This window comes from Heterocephalus glaber, unplaced genomic scaffold (assembly GCF_053883595.1).
Source record: "Heterocephalus glaber isolate CG9 unplaced genomic scaffold, H.glaber_assembly_v1.0 deba00001600, whole genome shotgun sequence".
NCBI lineage: Eukaryota > Metazoa > Chordata > Mammalia > Rodentia > Bathyergidae > Heterocephalus > Heterocephalus glaber.
In genome coordinates, this window is record NW_028258372.1 from 13,997,770 (window position 1) to 14,019,374 (window position 21,605).

At 34.7% G+C, this 21,605-nt stretch overlaps 1 protein-coding gene across 6 annotated transcripts in view; it reads right to left on the bottom strand.

Moving 5' to 3' along the window:
* Positions 1-21,605, bottom strand: part of Cop1 (COP1 E3 ubiquitin ligase) — a 201,676-nt gene that overhangs the window by 89,262 nt on the left and 90,809 nt on the right. The gene's annotated exons all lie outside the window — the stretch shown is intronic.

The following is a 21,605-nucleotide window of genomic DNA, read 5'->3' on the forward strand; positions in this document are numbered from 1 at the left end:
TAATAATAGCTAATATTCATACTTAACACATTCACTACTTAACACTTTGAATGTATAAATATATTGCATTTGAATGTATAAATATATTAACATTACAGATAAGAACACTGAAGATTAGATTAACACTTGAAGTTAGCCAGTGGCTGAAATGGTATTCAGATGGCTTGGATAGTTGATGCTATTACAATGCTAATCATAAGTCAAAGGCTCCTTTTCACAAAGCAAAATGAAAAGTGTAGTGGGTAAAGGTTTAAAATATAATAAAACAGTACGCATGTGTCTTCTATACCAATGTATGTGTTTCATTGCTCTGAGTGCCTAGTGTGCTGGACATAGCAAGGATTCACTAAGTGCATATAAATACAAAAATCTACCTGACATTATTTATGGATTATCTGTAATGAAATTTTTTTTTTTTTTTTGGTACGGGGGATCGAACTCAGCCCCTTACGTTTGAGGGGCAGGCGGCAGAGCCACTGAGCTAAATCCCCGGCCCCCTGTAATGCAATTTTACAGAACAGTTAATGATTAATTAATAACTTAGAGGGATACTATGCTAGTGATAATGGACAAAAAAGGCAGGAGGATCGATGTGCGTTCAAGGCCAGCCTGGGCTACACAGTGAGTTCAAGACCAGTGTGAACTACGTAGTGAAACCCTGTCTCAAACAACAAAACTTTCCTTAATGACAGATTGAGATGCTTAAGTTTATAGCTTTAAATATTCCATGTTATATAATTTTACAAGAATTTCATTCAGTTAAGTGTTACTGACTGTAGCACAATTCAGCAAATGTTCTTTCCAATAAAATATGACCACATAGCAATGCATTAGATTTATTTGTACAGCAATCCTAATTGAACTGCTGCCTCAGCTCCCATTTGGTATGCTGTGGATTCTAACACAGCATTAATATACTGATAACAGCTAATAATCCTAACTCAATTTATACTCACAGCCTCATGTCACTGAAGGAGAAATAATACTGTATCTGGTAAATGACAGTTATCAGAACTGAATTCATGTCTTTAACTTATGAGGTTTTGAGTCTGAGACCTCAAGTGAGAAACAGTTATATCATCCCTACTTTTCCCCCACCTATAAACAAACATGACTAGGGTCATCAATATCATTCCAATGTTGTACCAATAAAAGCATACCATTAAAAAAGATGCCATTAGCAAACTATTAGTTTTTAACATACAAAACTTTAGACACTAATCTATTAATAGTTTAAAAAAACAGCTGGGAGAAAACTGACACATAAATTTAAAAACCACCTGTTAAAAAATCTGATATGATGGTCTAAATAAATTAAGGCTATTATTTCTTCTGCTGTTACCTTGTTTTCAAGACAGCACTTTCTCCTTTTTTTGCAACACAGGTTATTATTCAGCTTCATTAGCTCACTTTAACTCTTAAACCAAAAAATGAAATTTTGTTTTGATTTCATGTATTTTCTTACATTTTGGTCATTTTAAAAAATATACTGGGGTATCAAGGATCTTATTCTTTTTTTCTTATTTTGAGGTATTGAGATTTTAAAAGTTTAAGAACAAAATTTCAATAAAATATTGACAAAGTATAAAGAATATTATTTCCAGTAAATTTTAATGAAAAAGAAAAGGAAGACAGTTGCCTTTAAAAAAAAGGCAGATACCAAAAGAAAAAAGAAAAAAGAAAATAAAAAACGCAGGGCCAGGGATTTAGCTCAGTGGTTTCATCGCCTGCTGCGCAAGCGCAAGGACCTGAGTTCGATCTCCAGTACCAAAAAAAAAAAAAAAAAAAAGGCAGATACTTCCACATCACTAAGACTGAGCATTTCTGTACTTTTAAATCATGTGCTCTCTACCTCCATTATTTATTCTCAAGGAGAAACATAATGAAACTCTTGAAACAGATCATGGAATAATTCAAACAAGCACTTAGCTTTTTAGCTACAGAGAGTTTTCTATAGTTAATTTTACATGAATGGCCTCTTATTTTACAATACAGTATTTTAACTGCTTTTATTATCAAGTCCAATAACACAAATGGAGTATAAACATTTAACAGTGATTTGTTAAAAATGAAACAAAATCAAAGGTAAACAAATTAAATGAAATGTATCTACTTTTGCAATTAAATTCAAGAAAATTATAAGACATCTTGGTACTGTTACACAAAGTTCATTTCTGCCATCTGCTACCAATAGTAATTACTAAAACCATTGGTTTATGAAAATTTACTGGAATGATAAATTCAATTTCACAGTATTTGTTTTTAATTTTAAAATGCACAAATAAATTTCCATTGAAAAGCACTACATACTGCAGACTTATTTTAAACAAGGGAATAAATCTCATTTTTTATTCACACTTAGAAATATTTCAAATGTCAAAATAAAATGATTTATTTCAACTGATGAAATCATTAATTCATCTACAGGAAACTGACTATACTCTGTCAAAAGGGCCACCAGTCAAGTGATTACACAGCAAGACAAGAGATCACATAGGACAGGTGATTAATGCACACCTCCAAAACAATGTGGCATAAGCAGTGCAAAGCCGTCAATATACCCAACCAATGAACACTGTTAGAGTTCCTACAGTCTGTCATACCTTTTTGCAATTATAAAATAGACATTAACAAAGTGAATTAATATCGCTGAAAACTCCAACTCAATTTATGAAAAGCAATTATAAAGAACAGCTGTTGAGTTTCATTCATTAAGGTGACAGCATACCTCAAGCGTAACAAGTTAACTATGAAAGAAATAAAACATAGGTTTAGAAACTGAACATTTTAGTGAAAAGAAATGATATCTGTAAAGAATAGAAACATGAAACACATGGGGAGGATTTAGCTCAATGGAACTGCGCCTGCCTTGCAAGTGCAAGGTCCTGAGTTCGATCCCCAGTACCAAAAGAAACACAGGTAAAGTTAATTAAGAAAACAAAAACAAAAACTGGTGTCATTCAACTGACTTCCTTCCATATGAATCAATACTAATCAATACTAATAGTTAAAATTCTATATATAGTATTTACTATGTTTCAGATGTTGTTTTAAGCACTACACATAAACTCAACTTCAAATCACCACTATATAGATACAGAAATCAAGGTATATAGATGTTAAATAATTTCCTCAGGTTATATCAGATAATTCAAGTTCAAGGAACCTGTTTTGAGTCCATGTTCTCAATCATTATGCAAAATTACAATTTAACAAAAACAATGGATTCTTCTTTAAAGAATGCAAACACAAACATAAGCAAGAATAACAGAAAAATAGCATCACTGCTTTATAAAGATCATGAACAATAATTCAATGTGTAAAAGTTAAACATAACAGAATAAAAGAATAAGGTAGTCTGGTAAGTTTTATAATTAATAAGAAAGATTATACATAGTATAAGGAAATATCAAATGCTAAGACAAAATGTGTACAGGGAATTCAGAAGCCAACATTTACTGAGGCCCATCAGAACAAAACAATGACACATAAGTATTCTTAGCCATTAAATATAAAGAGGGTCTGCTATCTGCCAGACAGACACTGACCTGGCTGATAAAAAGCAAACAAACAATTGTCCTTGTCAGGCTCAGTGGGTGAGACTGTTTGCAGAGCTCCAAGTCCCAACCCCTCTGTTCCAAGAAGTCCGAGTACAACCACACCACCCTAGGTTCCAGGACACATCTGTACTGCTGCCAGGTCCAAGGAGCCACTCTATCTCTGTCCCTAGACTCCTTAAGATGGTGACTCTGCAGATCAATGCCTGGCAACAACCTTCAATGCCTGGGAACCCCTTCCCTTTTTAAGTCTTTGCCCCCACACACTGAATCCCCTTTCAGATTCAGCCCAGCTGCTGCCCGCCTGAGCATAATAAACAGTATCATTGCCCACACAAAGCCTGCCATGAGTGGTCTCTCTGTCCTCCTTGCCCAACATAGTCCTCCCAATAGCAACCAATACTTTCAGTTTGTGTATTAGTTTGCCTTTGCACAAATAAGTATGTAGGAATTCCTATTTTTAATCAAACACATGGATGACATCATACATTCTGATTTGCACCATGCTGTTTCTTCCCTCACCTAGTAGCTTATCATTTCATATCAGTATATATTAGGGCTATCTCTTTTCTTCCCAGTAGTTGTATAGAATACAACCAATATTTATTTAACCAGTCTATCAAATGAAATACAGATGCTAGTCTTTTACTATTAAACAATGGTGCACTGTCATTTCCCACATATTCAAGAATGCCTTTAAATATGATACTTGAATATGAAGCATTAGATAAAAAATTATATACATTTTAATACTGAGTAAAAGCCAAACCTCTCTCCACCCTTTTCTTTTTTTTTTGAGACAAGGTCTCCTTTGTGTTCAGGCTGGCCCTGAATTCACTTTGTAGCCCAGGCTGGCCTCGAACTCCTGGCAATCCTCCTGCCTCTGCCTCCTGAGTGCTGGGATTACAGGTGTGCGCCACCATGCCCGGCTTCTCCACCTTTCTAATCATTTCAATTTCTTCCCTACCTATTCTCTGTACCTTCTCATCCTAACTGAAAACCAGCTCTCCTCTGCAAATATGTACTGCTTTCCCTAAAGCCTTCCCACTTGCAATATTCAAATACACCCCAAAGTGGAGTCAGTGCCCTTCTTGCTAAACAAAACTTTTTCCAGCCAATTTCCCTTGGAAATGTCCCAGGTCAAAATCTCCTGTAAAAGATACTATCCAATACCTCTCTCCTTGTTACTCCTATGCATTCCTGGAAATTTTAATTTTTAGCTCACTGTCACTTTCTCCCATTGTACTCATCACAATTCTTAATTATTTCAATAACTATACAGTTACTCTAAAATCATAACCACTTTCATTTCTTGCTCTCAAAGACCTTTCATTCTTCCTATTTCTACTTGACACACTACCATGACCATATCCTAGACATTTTCAGTACCAATAACTTCACCACCTCTATAAGCTCAATTTAATCTTCTGACATAGTATTTTCTGACAACCACTTCCATTCTTTTCAATGGACTCTGTCTCCATTAATCCTTTAAAGGCTGTCAACTCTTATACAGTCACTTTCTTCGTTACACACAAATTATACACCCAATAATTACCACTCCCTCACATACAACTCTACACTCTTTCACATTTTCAATCTCTTATTTTTTTGTACTTCACTTCCTTAGCACAACTGTAACCCCAGCTAAATCTCTCAAGTTATTCTGCACTTGAAGTGCCACAGCAGAACACAGCTACAGAAAAAACATACAACCATGTTTTCTGGTCTTCTGTTGAATTGCTAATTGCTATCCTCAAAGTGGGCACTCAACACTGTCCAGCTTCATGAGAAATTTCCCTGTTTATTGTTTTATTGATACAAAAAGTTTCATAATTTGTTCATTCTTCCCTAACTTCCCCTCATCCTTTATAATCACTCTCAGCAGATTACACTGCTCTTTGGTTTACTGAAAATATCCAAAGTACAAGAAGGTAATTTCCAAAAGCTCCTACCACATCTTTATTTACCAGCATTTATATCGATACAATTTGATATATTTCTACTACTTCTCTTGTCATTCTGTGTGGTGGATTAACTAATGATCAACTTGGAATGCCCAGCTGAAGTGAATCAGCATGGTTCTGGGTGTGGGAGACCCACGTGAGGATTGTCAATGGCACAAAAAGAGACCTGGAGGGGAAGATTGTGTGCTATTGATTTTCTTGAAGAAGTTTGCTGCAGCTGGTTGTCCTAATGTGAATTTGGCTATTCTCGTGGGAGGAGGAGCTCTTGGGTCCCTGAGAATGGCTGCTGTTCTTCTCAAGGGAGCTCTGATCTTTACCTTGAGTGTCACTTCCTGGCTCTAATGTAGATCCCTCTGCCTAGCAGCACAAATACTTCACCCCACTAGCACAGGTTTTCTAGCTTCCACCACTGGCCTTCCTGGTGCAGATCCTCAATATGGACTTGCATAGGCATTGACATGGGCCCTAGGCCTCTGGCAGAACTCCTGGAGGACACTGCCTTGGACCGTAGGCCTTCAGCTGGACTTGTGAGGGACACTGTTGAGGGATCCAGGCCTTTGGTTGGATTCTTTGGGTCTCTAGTACGCAGACAGATCTCTGGTACTCCTCTGCATTTGACTTTTTCGGTATTATAAAATATTCCTATAAATTATGTGTCCTGTATTAAATCTATTCTCTTGCAAACCCTGACTATAACACTCTGCCTGAATGATCAGTGTTCCAAGGTCTGACCAAAATGTGGACTTGTGTGCTCATCCCATCCTTGTTTGCCTAGTTAAGAATTACATTCTGTCTTCAAGAGTTCTACCTAACTTTCTTCCAGCAAGTTTAGTGTTTCTGTCTTAATATTTAGATCTTTAACCCGCTTTGATCTTAGTTTAGTGTATGGTGATAGGTATGGGTCTAGTTTAATCTTTGGCAGGCTGAAATCCAGTTTTTCCAACACCATTTATTAAACTCTTGAAGACATTGGCATAGGAAAAGACTTCATGAACAAAATCTCAGTAGCACGGGAACTAGCACAAAAAATAAACTGGGATCTCATCTTATTAAAAAGCTTCTGCACTACAAGAGAAACCACCAACAGAGCTAAGAGACAACCTACAATGTGGGAAAACATTTTTAGCAGCTGTACCTTAGACAAAGGACTACTATCCAGATTATATAAAGAAGTGAAAAAAATCAGACCCCCTCAAATTCAAAGACCCAATTCAAAAATGGGCATCTGAAATGAACAGATATTTCTCAAAGTAAAAGCAGCAAATAAATATATGAAAAAATGTTCAACATCACTGGTCATTCGAGAGATGCAGATGAAGACAACACTGAGATTCCACCTAACCCCACAAAGAATGGCTGTTATCAAGAAATCAACCAATAACAAATGCTGGTGGGGGTGTGGGGAGAAAGGAACCCTTCTCCATTGTTGGTGGGAGTGTAGACTGGTGCAACCACTATGGAAATCAGTATGGAGATACCTCAAAGAACTAGGACTGAAAGTCCTATTTGACCTAGCTATTCCCCTGCTGGGTATCTTCCAAAAGACTTAAAAGAATCATACCACAGCGATGTATGTGCACTCATGTTTATAGCGACACAATTTGTAATAGCCCAAGTGCCCAACAACTGGAAACTGGATAGAGATGTGGTTTTTTTAAAAAATAAAATGGAGTACTACTAAGCCATAAAGAACGAAAAACTAGAGACATTTATAGCTAAATGGATGCATATTGAGGCCATACTTTTAAGTGAAATAAATAGGACACACATGTATAAATACCAAATAGTTTCTCTAGTGTGAGAAACTAAGAGTGTAATTAAGGATTAAAGTGATTAAAACGAATAACTGACAATTTGAAATAGGAAGAAAAGGTCCACAAGGGTAGGGATGGCTGGAGGGGAAGGGGAAAGGAAAGAAGGGAAAGGAAAAATTATGAGGCAAGAAAAAAAAAGTGGAAATGAAGTCTATGTAAATAGGGAAGAGTGGAGGGAGTGAAGGGTGCACAAGTAATGGGGAAAAAATAAGAACCAAGATATATCATGTACAGGTACAAGCACCCAATGATAAATGTAAACGTACTGTATACCTAAAGTGTACCAACAAAAGAATTTAAGGGGAAAAAAAAGAATTACTTTCTGAATTCTCTCCCTCTCTCCTGTCATCAGCTTTTTCATTTATCGTGGATCTTTCCCATAACCCTTCTTTTAAATTAAGAACAACATAAAGGAAAATATCTCTTGTAATCCTATTTCTATCTACCTACCACTTTTACTTTTCTAATAGCAGAACTCTGCCCAAAAGAAACATAAAAAAATAACAAAAAATCAGAGTATGAATTTTGTCCATACTTACTCCAACTTATATTTTCTCCTAACTTACTGGAATCCAGCTTTTACCTCTACCACTGAAAATGCTGTTATCAAGGTCAACAACTACCTCATTATGAATTCTTACCTTCCTTGACTATAAACAGCAACATCAATGTCTCCTTCCTCAAAGAGAGATAATTTTTCTCTTACTTCATTAGCAGCTATATTGTTTCTACTTTAGCCTCTCATTTTTACTTTCACACTTAAGTATCCCACATCTTTGTACCTCATCTCCTTTTTATTTACATGAGCTTCTTTGGTGATTTAATTTAGTTTCATGGTTTTAAATCTATACACTGATGACTATCATGTGTTTGTTCCATCCCAGATCTCCCTCTACACTAACACTCCCCTGCCTACTTGACAGTTCCAATTTTAATTATGCATTGGTCCTGTGCTTCTTACTGCCCCGCCAAACACTTCTGTCAACTTGTTAATTAACCACATCTGTCTTATTATGTAACTAACAATAAATCTTTCCACTCACTCACTAAAATATATCCAGAATCTAAGCAGTCCTCACTGACTTTTTATTCCATTTGGGTTGCTGTAACAAAATACTTTAAACTTAGGCAGCTTAAAACAACAGAAATGTATTTTTTAGTTCTGGGGACTAGAAGTTTAAGATTAAGATTCAGATTTGTTGTCCACTTAAGGGCCTGCTTCCTGATTCAAAAATGGTCATAAGTGGTAGAAAGGGTGAGGGATTTCTTTGAGGCCCCTTTTGTAAGGGATCTAATTCCATTTACAAGGCCTTCATGATCTAATTATTCCCAAATACCCAGCCCAGTGTGTGCACTCCAGCCACATACCCTCATACTGGACATTAGGTTTCTACATATGAATTGGGGTCTGGGGGAGCAACATAAACATTCAGACCACAGCAAGGTATCACTGAAGTCACTATATTTCTTGTCTGCATTATTATAATGGGCTCTTTATTAGTATCTCTGCTTCTATATTTGTCCTCTTACAGTTCTACGGTCTATTCTTGTGATGATCCACTGATTGTGTCACTTGGAGTAGTTAAGAGAAGTTTAACTAAATAGGCTCAGCAATTCCATGCCCTAGGGTGTGGAAGACCCACCCTAAGATGGTTCTTGGCCTAGACAGTATAAAGGGGAAATAAGGAAGAATCTGCTTCTGTTCCTTCAGAGGAGCTCCATCTTTGCCTTCACCTTAGACTTCATCTCCTGGTTTCTAGCAAAGACTCTGGCTTCCAGTGCAGATCCTTCAGCCTTCCATCACAGACCCCTTGGCCTCCTGACACCTACTCGTAGGGGACACTGCAGTGAGCTCCAGGCCTCTGACTAAATCCTTTGGTCTCCAGTGTGCAGACATATCCCCTCTGGACTCCTCCTCACTCGACTCTGTGGGTGGCCATTGTAAGCCAGTCTTGTAAATTATATATTTGTATATCTTGTGTTATATCTGTTCCTCTAGTAAATACTGACTGAATTCTCAACACAAGTAACAATACTTTTCCATTGGTTCAAAATCCTTTATTCATGAAAACAGCCAAGTGATTATAAAATGGTACATGCCTCCCTTCATTCCAAGGCTATTTTCCTTGGTGAACCTAATATACTACAAACCTATTACCACCTCAAGGACATAGCACATGACAGTCACTGGAGCCTAGAGTATTCTTTTCCCAGTATACACACAGCATATTCCCTCTCTTCCTTCAGGTCTGATCTCAAATATTAAGATTCTCACTCTCTTCTGCTTCCCTGAATCATTTTGTTCTGCTTTATTTTTTCCATAGGATTTAAAAAACCTTACATTCTATATATTCTTTTAATACTTGTCAGTTTTTTCACAAAATATTCAATCCATTTGGAATTACTTCAAAAATAAGAGGACAGTCATATAAATGTTTACCTTTTCAGATCATTACCTAGGTATCCTTTTTTCCCCATTCATCCAGAATTACACAAAGGTTGAAACTGGCTCTCAGGTCTTAGTTTGCTGACCAATACTCTGAATTAATGGCCATACTTGATTTTATTTCATAGGCACTAAATGGAAGTCACATTTTAAAGTCTGTTTATTTTTATCTGATTATTTTTATCAGCTGGTTTAGTTTTATTTTTAATCCCATAAAGCCACAAGAGCTAGCTTTAAAACAACTGCTTAAAAATTTTACTCTTTTGCCCTCTGGCTATCAGCAAACAGCTGTAACAAATATACTACCTAACAGACTATATCTTGAAACACTACAGTGAATGCCAAGTGTTTACACTGTGGAAAATGTCTTTGTCCTCAGAGCACTTAAAATTAAACCTGCATCTTGAGGCCCTTAAAAATTTATTGTCTTCTACTGGTTTAAATTTATAGGAAGTCATAGTTTATATTCACTTAATTTAGTAGTAGGTTCTTCATCTGTCCTAAAGCACCTCTTCTATGATGGTATCATGGTATTGTGATGGATGGTGTTTATTAGAAAATTGTAGTAAACCAACTGTGAAAGATCAATAAAAATAATCTACCAAAGAAAAAAACTAGGCTTGAAAAACAAAATGTATTTTGGTGCACAAAACTGTCATATTTTCTCCTACTTGAAATATGTTTGTATTTAGTAAAAGCAGAATTCAACAGAGAACTATAAGCAAACAAAAGTTTTAATTCTATACTTTTGAAACTGAAGTAAAAAATACATCTTGATTTCACAGTTCGTGTCCTCTGGCAGTATTTACAAAGTGGTTAGAGAATCACAGTATTAAAGTGTTAATGTCACTGCCATGATGCTTCATTAGAAAGTAATAAAACTATGATATAAAGACTATTTCATGCTACTGGGTACTAATCTGGAGCAAAGATATATAGTTTAGAAAAAATTTCATCATGAATTATTTAAAATTGTGTCCCCAAAATATCAGTTAACAGTGTAGACTTAATCAGAAATCCATTTCATGTTTCCTTATGGGGACAAGTTGTCAAAAATATTGAAGAAAAATGGAAGAAAAAACACAATTGGGACAGCTAATCTTGACGGCCAAACTGAGTAGCTGGAGATGCATAGGGTATTAGTAAAGCACACTTTTGGATGTGTCATGAAGCATGAACCTGGGGACTAGATCTGGTCCCTGCCCCCTTCCTCTCAGTGTTCTTCTCCCCCCACTGCCATGAAGTGAGCAGCTTTGTTCACCATGCCTTTCTGCTATGACATTTCTACTTTAAAACCAGCCAACCATATAATGAAACCTCTAAAACCACGACCCAAAATAACCTCTCCTCCTTTGATGTGCCAGTATCAGGCACTTTGTCACAGTAACAGGAAAGCTGACCAGGACAGGGACTTTTAGCAGATAAATCTCTTTAATCCATATTACAGCAAAGAAGGAAAAAAAAAAACCTCCTGTTCTAAAATTTATATGAAAATGGAAAGGACTTAAAATAGAGGACTTAACTGTTTCAAAACTTGTTATAAAAACTACAGTAACCATTTAAATTATCGAAATTTAAATTAGGGAGAAGCTTGGCTTATGTGGAATCTGCTAGCTAACTGGAGTTTTTTTCCAGACCACTATTTGTTCAGTGTTGGTTTTGGGGATCTTTCTGAAACAAAGCACAACCTCTGGTGTCTTGTTGGTGCTTGAGATGCTTTTTAAAGTTATATGGAAAAATGTTTAAGTGCTTTTCAGTTTTATTTTGGTTGAGTTCCACTTTATTTGAATATTATTGTAGTTTTTTTCCCCTTGCATTGTTCTTTGAATTTCTGTATGTGTGTGTGTTTGATAATAGTTATTAAAAAAAAATACAGTAACCAATACAGCATGGTACCAGCCTATGAGCAGACAGTCATGTGCTACATAACAAATGTTGGGTCAAAAATGGACTGTGGTCCCATTAGATTATTCAACCTAGAGACATCATTGCCTTCTTAGTCGGTGTAAGTATACTCTATAATGAATGTCTTTCTCAGAACATACCTGTCTTTAAAGGACGCATGACTCTAGATCAACAACAGAGCAGAGAGTTAAGAGGATTCACATGTCTGATTAATATACTTTGAACAAAGATGCCAACAGAAGATTATTTTTTGAACAAACGACGCATGGAACAAGCAGAGGTGCACATGTGAGAAAACACTGAGCCTTAATCTTTACCTCACAGTCTCAACAAAATCAACTTCGAATTATGGACCTAAACTTAAAACTCTATAACTACTGAAATTAGGAAAGAAAGTATAGAAGAAAAATCTTCATAACTTTGGGGAAGTCAAACATTTCCATAGGACAGAAAAAAAATGTAGAAATTGATAAATTAGGATCCATCAAAATTAAATACTGTAATGTATTCTTTGAAAAACACTATTAAATAATTCAAAAGGCAATGCACAAACTCAAATAAAACAGTAGCACACATGTATGTGAAAACGAACCTGTGTCTAGATCAAAGAATTCTCCAAAACTAAGAGCAAGATCTGATATTTTAATTATTCACAAAAAACATTTGAATAAACAATTCACAAAAGACACACAAATGCCCACCGAACACCACTAGTGTTAAAGGAAAAACAGAAAAATAACAAGGCTGATATTTTAATAACTGATACAATAAAGAGAGATAATCCCAAGAGTTACTGAGGATTTGTGATAATTAGAACTGCTGACTGGAATGATAAAATAATCCAAACATTTTGAAAAACAGTTTGGCAGTTTCTTAAAGTATTAAATACACTCTACCCTAACTACACAACCTTGCAATTCTAACTTCTGATATTTACATAAGTAAATATAAACATGATTAATCAAAATGAATATTCAAAAGCTTTATTAATAAGTCAAAAGTTTACTAATAATGGTTAAAAACTAAAAATAACTGTCTATCAACACGGAAAATTATAGAATAGTCATGAAATGTAATACTATTCAATAAAAAGTAAACAAGCTAGTAATACAACTAATGCTATGAATACATTTCAAAAAACATGGTCAGCTAAAGAAGCTAGACACAAAAAGGGTATTTTTTTAAACTTAAATTATGTAAATAATATAGCTGCAAATTAATTTCTCAACACCAAAGATCAAGGTATAGGGTTTTGTAACTTAGCAACAAAACTGCCAATTATTGTAGGCAAGGAATAAAGAGAAAGGAGAGAAACCTTCAATGCCTACTGTTACATTTTCAGAACACCCATTACAATGAAACATAATGATATTTTTTCTCCTCAAATTCTTGTTGCTTGAATTTTTCTAAGTAATATATGAATTTCATGAGAAATTATAAAAATCTCAATCTTTGGCATAAATGGATTACTACAACTGAAAACCAATCCATGGTGGAAGAGCATCCTGGTTTCAAGATTAGTATGATATAGCTGTCACCGTTCCATACAGCAAGCTTCTTCAGGGCACTTTCCAGCACTACTTGATAAAAAAACAAAACAAAACAAAACAAACTTTAAGAAGAGCCAAATAGGAAACTTTGTGCTGAACAAACCAGAATTTGTTATTATGCAAGTTATGTAGCTATTATCCAGCCAATGATGTACCTACTACATGACAAGTGGAGTGATAGGTTATAACTGTTAAGTAATGATGAAGCATATAAAAGAGTCACGGATAGATCAGAAAATATAATATAAGCCATTTCTAGAGACTAAACAAAGCTAGGTCAAGAGTCAGCAAACTGTTTCTATAAAAAGGCCAGAGAAGCTTTGCAGTTATTTAATGCAACTTTTCAACTCCCAAGCAGCAGTGTGAAAGCTGCAACAGAAAATAAGTAAAGGAATAAGCATATCTGTGTTCCAATAAAACTTTAAGGAGACTGAAATCTGAGTCTCATAAAATTTTTGTATTCCATTTACCATCAGTTGTATTATTATAATCATATGCTATTCTTTCAATGTTTCAACCATTTAAAGATGTTAAACCTATTTTTAGCTCATAGGTCATTCAAAATAGGCAAGGGTCACAACTGCCTTATGGACACACTGTAGTTGCTGTTTTTGTTTTTTGAGACAGGGTCTCACTGTGTATTCCAGGCTGATCTTGAACTAAGTCTAGGCTGGCCGCAAACTTGTGACAATCCTCCTGCCTCAGCCTCCAAGTGCTGGGATTACAGGCGTGCATCACCATGCCCGGTGTGGTTATAGTTGCTAATTCTTGTACTGGGCAAAATGCTACTAATTTTCTCACTCAGAACATTTCCATTTTTGTAAATAAAAACCAATGCAGTGTTTGAAAACTTATAAATCCCAATGATTTCAAAGTAGTTACACAGAAATATTTTTCACATTTCATTTATACAACTAGATATATATTATTAAAACTTATTTTTAAAGGCTAACAGATTGCAACAGCATATCTGGGACCTATTTGCATATTGCTCTAACATACAGTAAATGCTCAAAAATACTAGTTAAGTAAATGTTAGAACTAAGTTTTGGACTCCTGAGCGTAATTTGTCAGACATGGTAATATTATTTTCTTCCTTTGCAGGAATACACTGAATACAGTAATGTGAATGGCCTTGTCAACATTAGTTAGCACGCTCTATTATAACTCAATGATCGGTGTCTATTAAGACATAGCAAACCACTTGACTTCATATTAAATGAATATATACTACTTTACTTTTTGAGCTTCTATTTGCAGTTTTACAGTCTCTTTTCCCTGACAAATGGAGAGCTTATCAGTTCTTACTGGTATTACTGTACCTATGTATGACAACCTCTCTCTTATAACTTTATAATTTAAAGAGATACAAGCCAGAAACTAAGATTACAAAATTGTACATAAAATCAGTCAACAGGGCTGAAATAACCCAACAAGCTAACAAATGAGCCTTAGTTATTTAGTGACATTCATTTCATTCCAAAGCGTTTTTATTTGCTCGGTAAACCTAGTTACTGACTATTTTTGTCAGATGAGACTGCCAGAGATTATATTCTGTGAAGGTGAAGTGTGAGCATAGCAAGAAACTTTCTACTGCAAACAGTAGACAGAAGAATTAATTCAGATAAAAGGGGGAAAATTTAAAGGGCATATGTGGATAACTACTCTTGGCTATTTACCTAAAAAGTTTTAAATGTCTCAAAACGCCTAATGGGAAAAAATATATGGGAAATTACGATACCTACAGCAATGATAATGAACAGGAGTTCTAACAAATACTCCATTAATCAGTTCGTATCTACTGTTAGTTAACCCATATGCTTGCCTTCTCTTAATCTGCTATTCCCATAGGGGAGTTCAAAGTCCCATTCCTTAGTCTTGTCACTTGTTAAATTTATGCTATTTTGTCTTAATGGTATATAGTCATGGTGTCTAGACATTTTGAGGGGTTGCCCTTCTTTTATGATACCTCCCACTGATGTCCCTTAAGACTATTAACATTAAATAAACTGGCATGCTTTTTTTCCAATGAACTTTTTGTCAGTTTATTTCACAGGCCTAGTTATTGAACCCATGGGTTAGAGGTAAAGTGTTCTCTCCTTTTTAGTAAAGTGAAATCCTACTGTCACCAGGCTGGGCCTGAGGGTCCCATGGCTGAAATAAAGAACTTAACTCACCTTTTTAACATCAGTTTGCTGGTTCACTGACTCGTGTCACAGAAAAAGAATTTCAGGTAGTGCCAGTAAATCAGACATGAGAAGGTTTATTACAGCTAGAGGTACAGGACACACTCAAGAGCGGAGTGCAGGTGCTCAGAGAAACAAAGCACAATACTGTACAGTTGGGAACTGGGGATCCTATGTGTTTGGTGTGGTGGGAATGTGTGGAACTGGATAATCTATGGTCTTTGTCTGGTGGGTGAGAGAGGATGACCCACCTATAGTGAAATAATGGTCCATTCATATGGGAAATTCTAAAAGATTCACAGGTGAAAGAGGACAGGTTTGTTGTTTTGGGAGAAGGAAAAAAAAAACTGGGCTTGTGTCCTGAAGTGGTTTTTTTTTTTTTTTAAAGAACAGTACAATTTTTAAAATCTCGATTTTTTGGTCTTTCTACCTAGTTTTTCTTTATCTCACTACTAAACTTATTAGTTATAAAATGGACAGAAATTTTGCCCTTTTATCCTATTTAAATCAACAGTGTAGGAAAGAACAGAAGATTAAGTTTAAGAGCCAAGCCATTATTTCAGTTACTAGAGAGGCTGAAGCAGAGGAATCACATGATCAAGGCTAGCCTGGGCAACTTAGCAAGACCCTGTTTGAAAATAAAGTTTTTGAAAAGGGTTGGGATATAGTTCAGGACTAGAGAACTTGCCTAACATTCATGAAGCCATAGGTTTTATCCGCAGTACTACAGGGAGAAAAACAAATTGGAAAGCATATTTATTCAAATTTCTTTCTTAAATCTCTCAAACTTGTTATTTACAATGAGCCTAGTGCCCCACTTCTGTGTCAAGATGACACAGCAGTGAAATAAATACTGTAGTTTCTTCAAACCACTTTTGGAGGTCAATCATCAGTATTAATTTTTAATGTTTACTTTACTAAAGAGCTCAATCCTACATTTCATCATAAATTTCCTTCACCAAAACTCTCAAATTTTTGAAAGAAACTACAATGCCTGTTAGTTTTCTTATCACTGTTCAGCAGCACAGCAAATAAGTTACATGTGTGATTCATACCCTCTGCCCTTGGATATTAGGTTCTCAGCTGATTCCCAACTGGCCCAAAGGCAGAAGGAATAAATATCTAGGTACATATGCAATCCACTTATAGAACACCATTGAGAAAAGTATAAAAATCCAATACTGTAATGGTAGATACATGTAATACACTGGTCCAAATCCACAGAATGTACAATATCAAGAGTGAACACTACTATAAAATATGGACTATGGATAATAAAGACGTATCAAGGTAGGCTCATTAGCTGTAACAAATGTACCACTCTGGCGGGGGATGTTGATAACCAGAACAACTATACACAAGTGGGAATAAGGGTATATGGGAAATCTCTGTTCCTTCTTCCCAATTTTGCTATGAACCTAAAACTGTTCTAATAAGTAAAATTCATAGAATGAGAAAAATTATGATCATTTCCTAAAAATTAAAATTGTAAATATTTCCTATTAGAAGCACATTTCTTTTTGTAACGCTTAATCTAAGGTAATGGTTCTCAAAGAATAGCCCCAGAACAGTCACTTGAATATCAGATGGGAATCTGTGAGAAATCCAAATTGTTGGCCCCAGCACACACAAAAGAATCAGAAACTCTGGGACAGATGAAGGCCTAGCAATTGGTATTTTAACAAGCCTTGCAGCGGATTCCAAAGCACTGTTCTAAGGACATGTGAGTGAATCTGAAAGGATAAGAATACTAACATTTGCTTGTATTTACAGTGTACCATGCAGCAAGCTAGAATAATTTCAAGTAAATTCTCAATTCATCTCATTTAAATAAGATTGAGCCTAATTCTGGTTAGGCTAAATAACTAGAAGAAATAAAATTGGACTCTTTTCAACCATACAACTTTACTTACTCAATTGACTCTTCTAGGCCCTATTTCAATTTAGGAGTTTTGAGTCATAAAGCCTTCTCCTAGAAAGGTAGTCTATATAACTGAAGTCACGTAAAATCCTTAAGAGTAGTGTCTAAAAAGACTAAGCAAATACTATACTATATACCAGTGTGGTGACTGATTTAGCACTCACTAATGAATGCCCCAATGTTTTCTTCTCATGAATTTACTAAGGATTGATACAACACAATTTTAATGATTTGTGCAAACTGACAAAAATGTTTTAAAATTTCATGAGGTGAAAGAAGTGTGTAACATTTTTTACTATGACAACCTATGTATATAAAATTCAAACCAGGAATTCAAAAAGCAATCATTTACTAAGTCTAAATTTTGTAGTTTCAAAACAATCTTTGCTAGTGGCCACTGAAAATCTAATGTAAAACAGAACGCAAACTCTGAATATGTAAGAAGGGTACTTTCCTTTCCGTTACTTGTCATTATTAATCTAAGACCACTGGGTAATTAAGACATAACTTAACTATAGGCCACCAATTTCCATACATGTTGGTAATCAAACAGCTGAGATACTGTAAACAAATGCCGCCACCTTGTGGACTGATCAGTGTGGTAAGGATTAAAATCCAACAAAGGAAGAAAAACTCAATCAATTTCTTGTTCAGCTTTTCTATACAATAAATATCAACATGAGATATATTTAATGCAATTCTATAGCAAGAATAATTATTTCTTCTATTACATAATGCACTAAATTCAATATTATCTGTCTTCTCATTTTTATCCTTTTCCTGAAATTCATTAAATTTCCTATTTTGAAAAGAATTAAAAGCCTTTAAAATGAATTTATATTAGCAATATTTTGAATATAGATGTAGGCGCTAACCAGAGGTGTGAAAGCTTAGAAGCTCCATCAGTTTTTGGCTATATCATCCTTTTTTTTTTAACCTATTGCCTAACAAATTTCAAGTTTTCACACCCCTGGTGATGAAATGTTAATTCAATGTAACTCAGAGAATAGAGTAGATATTAAGATGTAAGATGGACCAACTAAAGGCACTTTAAAATATTTTAATTTTAATTGAAATATTTTAATGTAACTAACCTTAGTTTGAATTTGATATTCCCAGTCTAAACCTTCAATTAGGCTTCCTAAGGATAGTAAACTACTTTAGATATACAAGTGCTTTGATGTTAATGTCTTATTATGGTCAAAATTTATTAGTATTTTTAAAAATTCATTATTATGTTAAGTTAAAATGGCTTTCAGAAATAATGGAGACAAAATTTAAAAACGAGATTTATAACTAAAATAGATTAAAAAAAATCCCTTATCTTGTAAGTAGAGATGTTGCTTTTGTAATAAGATGTTACGAAGAAAATTTTAATCTTGTGGGCTTTTTGTTTTGTTTTTTTTTTGTTTTTTCCTGTGAAGGTACCAGGGCCTTCACACTGAGGTACATCACTAAGTTGCCCAAACTGGACTCAAACTTGTGACCCTCCCACCTCTGCCCTCCGAGCGCTGAGATTACAGATATGTATCACCATGCTCATCTTCTTTTTGCTTTAATTGAAGAGGAAAATAAAAGATAAATTCAAAATTGTAAAGGGCATTGATCAGAATTACAAGAGAACTCCTAATATGGTACATTTTAGCTTGGGTATAACCACAGTCACATATAGAGAGGTATATACATAAGTTGCCTTTATAAATAAGCATTGATGGGCTAAGGATTTAGCTCAGTGGTGCCACCACCTGCTTTGCAAGCCAAGGTCCTGAGTTTGATCCCCAAACTCAGGGATTTTGACACCAAAAAAATTAAATAAATAAATAAATAAATAACCACTGATAATTATTTTTGCCATTTCACATTCAAACTACATCTCTGAAGCCTTAATCAATACATTCTCAACAGCAGTTAAGGATTTAAGTAATTTACTTTGTTGCTCCAAGTGAAACTCATATACTATTTCTTGTTTCTTATCATAAAGGCACTAAAATAAGATGGTGAGCTCTCCTGATTCAAGTATCATGCCTAGCCTCCTCAGTATTACACTTACCTTAGTCCACACTAAATGGATAATGAATTTCTGCTAAATGAATTATGTAATTAAATGGACCCCAAAATGTTCTTTATTTTTATATTTTACTCAAGGCAGTGCTTATACCCAACACACTGCTAAAATTTAAAAATAATGTATGATTTTTGTTTTACTCTTTACTGAGCTAATGCATTCAAAGATTTCCCACAACAGTCTCTAGCTAAAGGCTTAGATTTCAAGATCCATCTTTATATACATAAATAAAAATTTTGGTTGAGCAAATGAAAAACAGGCAAGATTTTAGTAATGTTATTATAAAGGTTAAATTTGCCATGGCTGGGGGGGGAATTTAGTGGTAGGCCCAGTTAAACAAACAAACAAACAGCCCCCAGAAAATAGACACATGTGTAAATACAGAATAGTTTCTTTGGTATGAAAAACTAAAAGTGTAAATAAGAATCAAAATGTATAACTGATATTGTGAAATAGGAAGAAAATGTTTAAAGGAATAGGAGAAGGCAAAAGGAAAGAAGGGAATAGAAAAAATATGAGAAAAGGAAAAACATGGAAACAAAGTCTTTGTAAATAGGGAAGGGTGGATGGGGTGAAGGGAGGGCAGGGGAATGGGGGAAAAGTAAGAACCAAGATGCATCATGTAAAGGTACAAGATCCCAAAGATAAACGTAAATGTATTGTACACCTAAAATGTACCAACAAACTAAATGGGAAGAAAAAAAAAATAAGAAGAAACTTAACTTGCGAAATTCCTAATCTACTTCAAAAATAACTTTTTAAAGTGTATTTAGTCTAAAAAGTTTGAATATGAGTGAGCAATTGACAATACCAAGAAATTATTGGTAATTGTAGATGTGATATAATTGTACAAATTTATAATGTTTGTTAAATTTTTTAAAATGCAGATTTTTAAGTACATGGAGTAAAATAATATAACATCTGAGATTTTCCCTTAAAATATTTAAGCAACGAAAGTAAGAATGAAAAGGACAAATGAAGCAAGTATAAAAAAGTCTTAAGTATCAGTGAATCTAAGTGATGGTTATATGAAGTATCCTATTCCCTCTATTTTTATGTGTATTAGAAATTTTCATTAAAACTTTTAAAAGTATGATACTCAAAATGATGTTGAAGGGCTAGACATGGTAGTAGAAGCCTATAATCCCAGATACTTGGGAGGCTGATGCAAGAGATTTTAAAGCCTGAAGGAGGTCTGGGGAATTTAAATGAGATCCTGTATCAAAATAAGGAATAAAAAATGCTGAGGATATAGCTCAGAGTTCCCTGGGTTCAATCTCCAATACCATCCCCTTCCCAAGGATGACAGTGAAAGATAAATCAGTAACAGGTTAACTACAAAACCCAAGTGTTAGTAAAATGAGTCAGAGAAAAAATAAAAGTGGACCTTAAAATATACTGATACATACTTTAAAATACCTATTTGAAAACCACAAACAATTTTATCTAATATAAAAATATAAAAACAAAAATTTAAAATTAAAAATAGCTTAAACTGCCTGGGAACGGAGCTCAGTGGCACAGCGCCTACCTGGGAAGCCTGGGGCCCTGAGTTTGAGTCCCAGTACAAATTAAAAAAAGCTCAAAACTGAGCATGGCAGTACATGCCTGTAATCCCAGCACTTGGATCACAAGGCATGCGATGCTAGCTTGAATTATATAGTGAAACCCTATCTCAGAAAGCCATAAAACAAAAACAAGACAAACAATCAAAAAACAAAGCTTAAAAATAAATTTAAAAAGCAAGAAGTATTTTGAACTGAATGAAAATGGTAAAGTCACATCAATATTTTTCTGATGTATCTAATGGCTAATGCAATGCTTAGAGGCAGAAATTTATAGCACAGGATTAGAAAAAATGGTTACCAACTCAATGACCTCAGTTTCTACCTTAAAAAGTTAGTAAATAACAACTAATTAAAACTAAAGAAAGCAGAGGAAACAAAACAAAAGGTGAAACTGAAGATGGAAATACAGAACATCAAAACCAATAACTGGCTCAATAAAAATGACAAACATCTAAGCCAGACTGTTCAGGAAAAAAAGTAAAAGAATCAGGGATAAGAAAGAGACATCATCAGAGAATCTAAATATATTAAAAGGGTAATGAGGAAATATGAAGAATTAATTGTGTGCCAATAAATTCAACAACTCAGAAGACCAACAAATTTGTTAAAAGATACAAATTAATAAT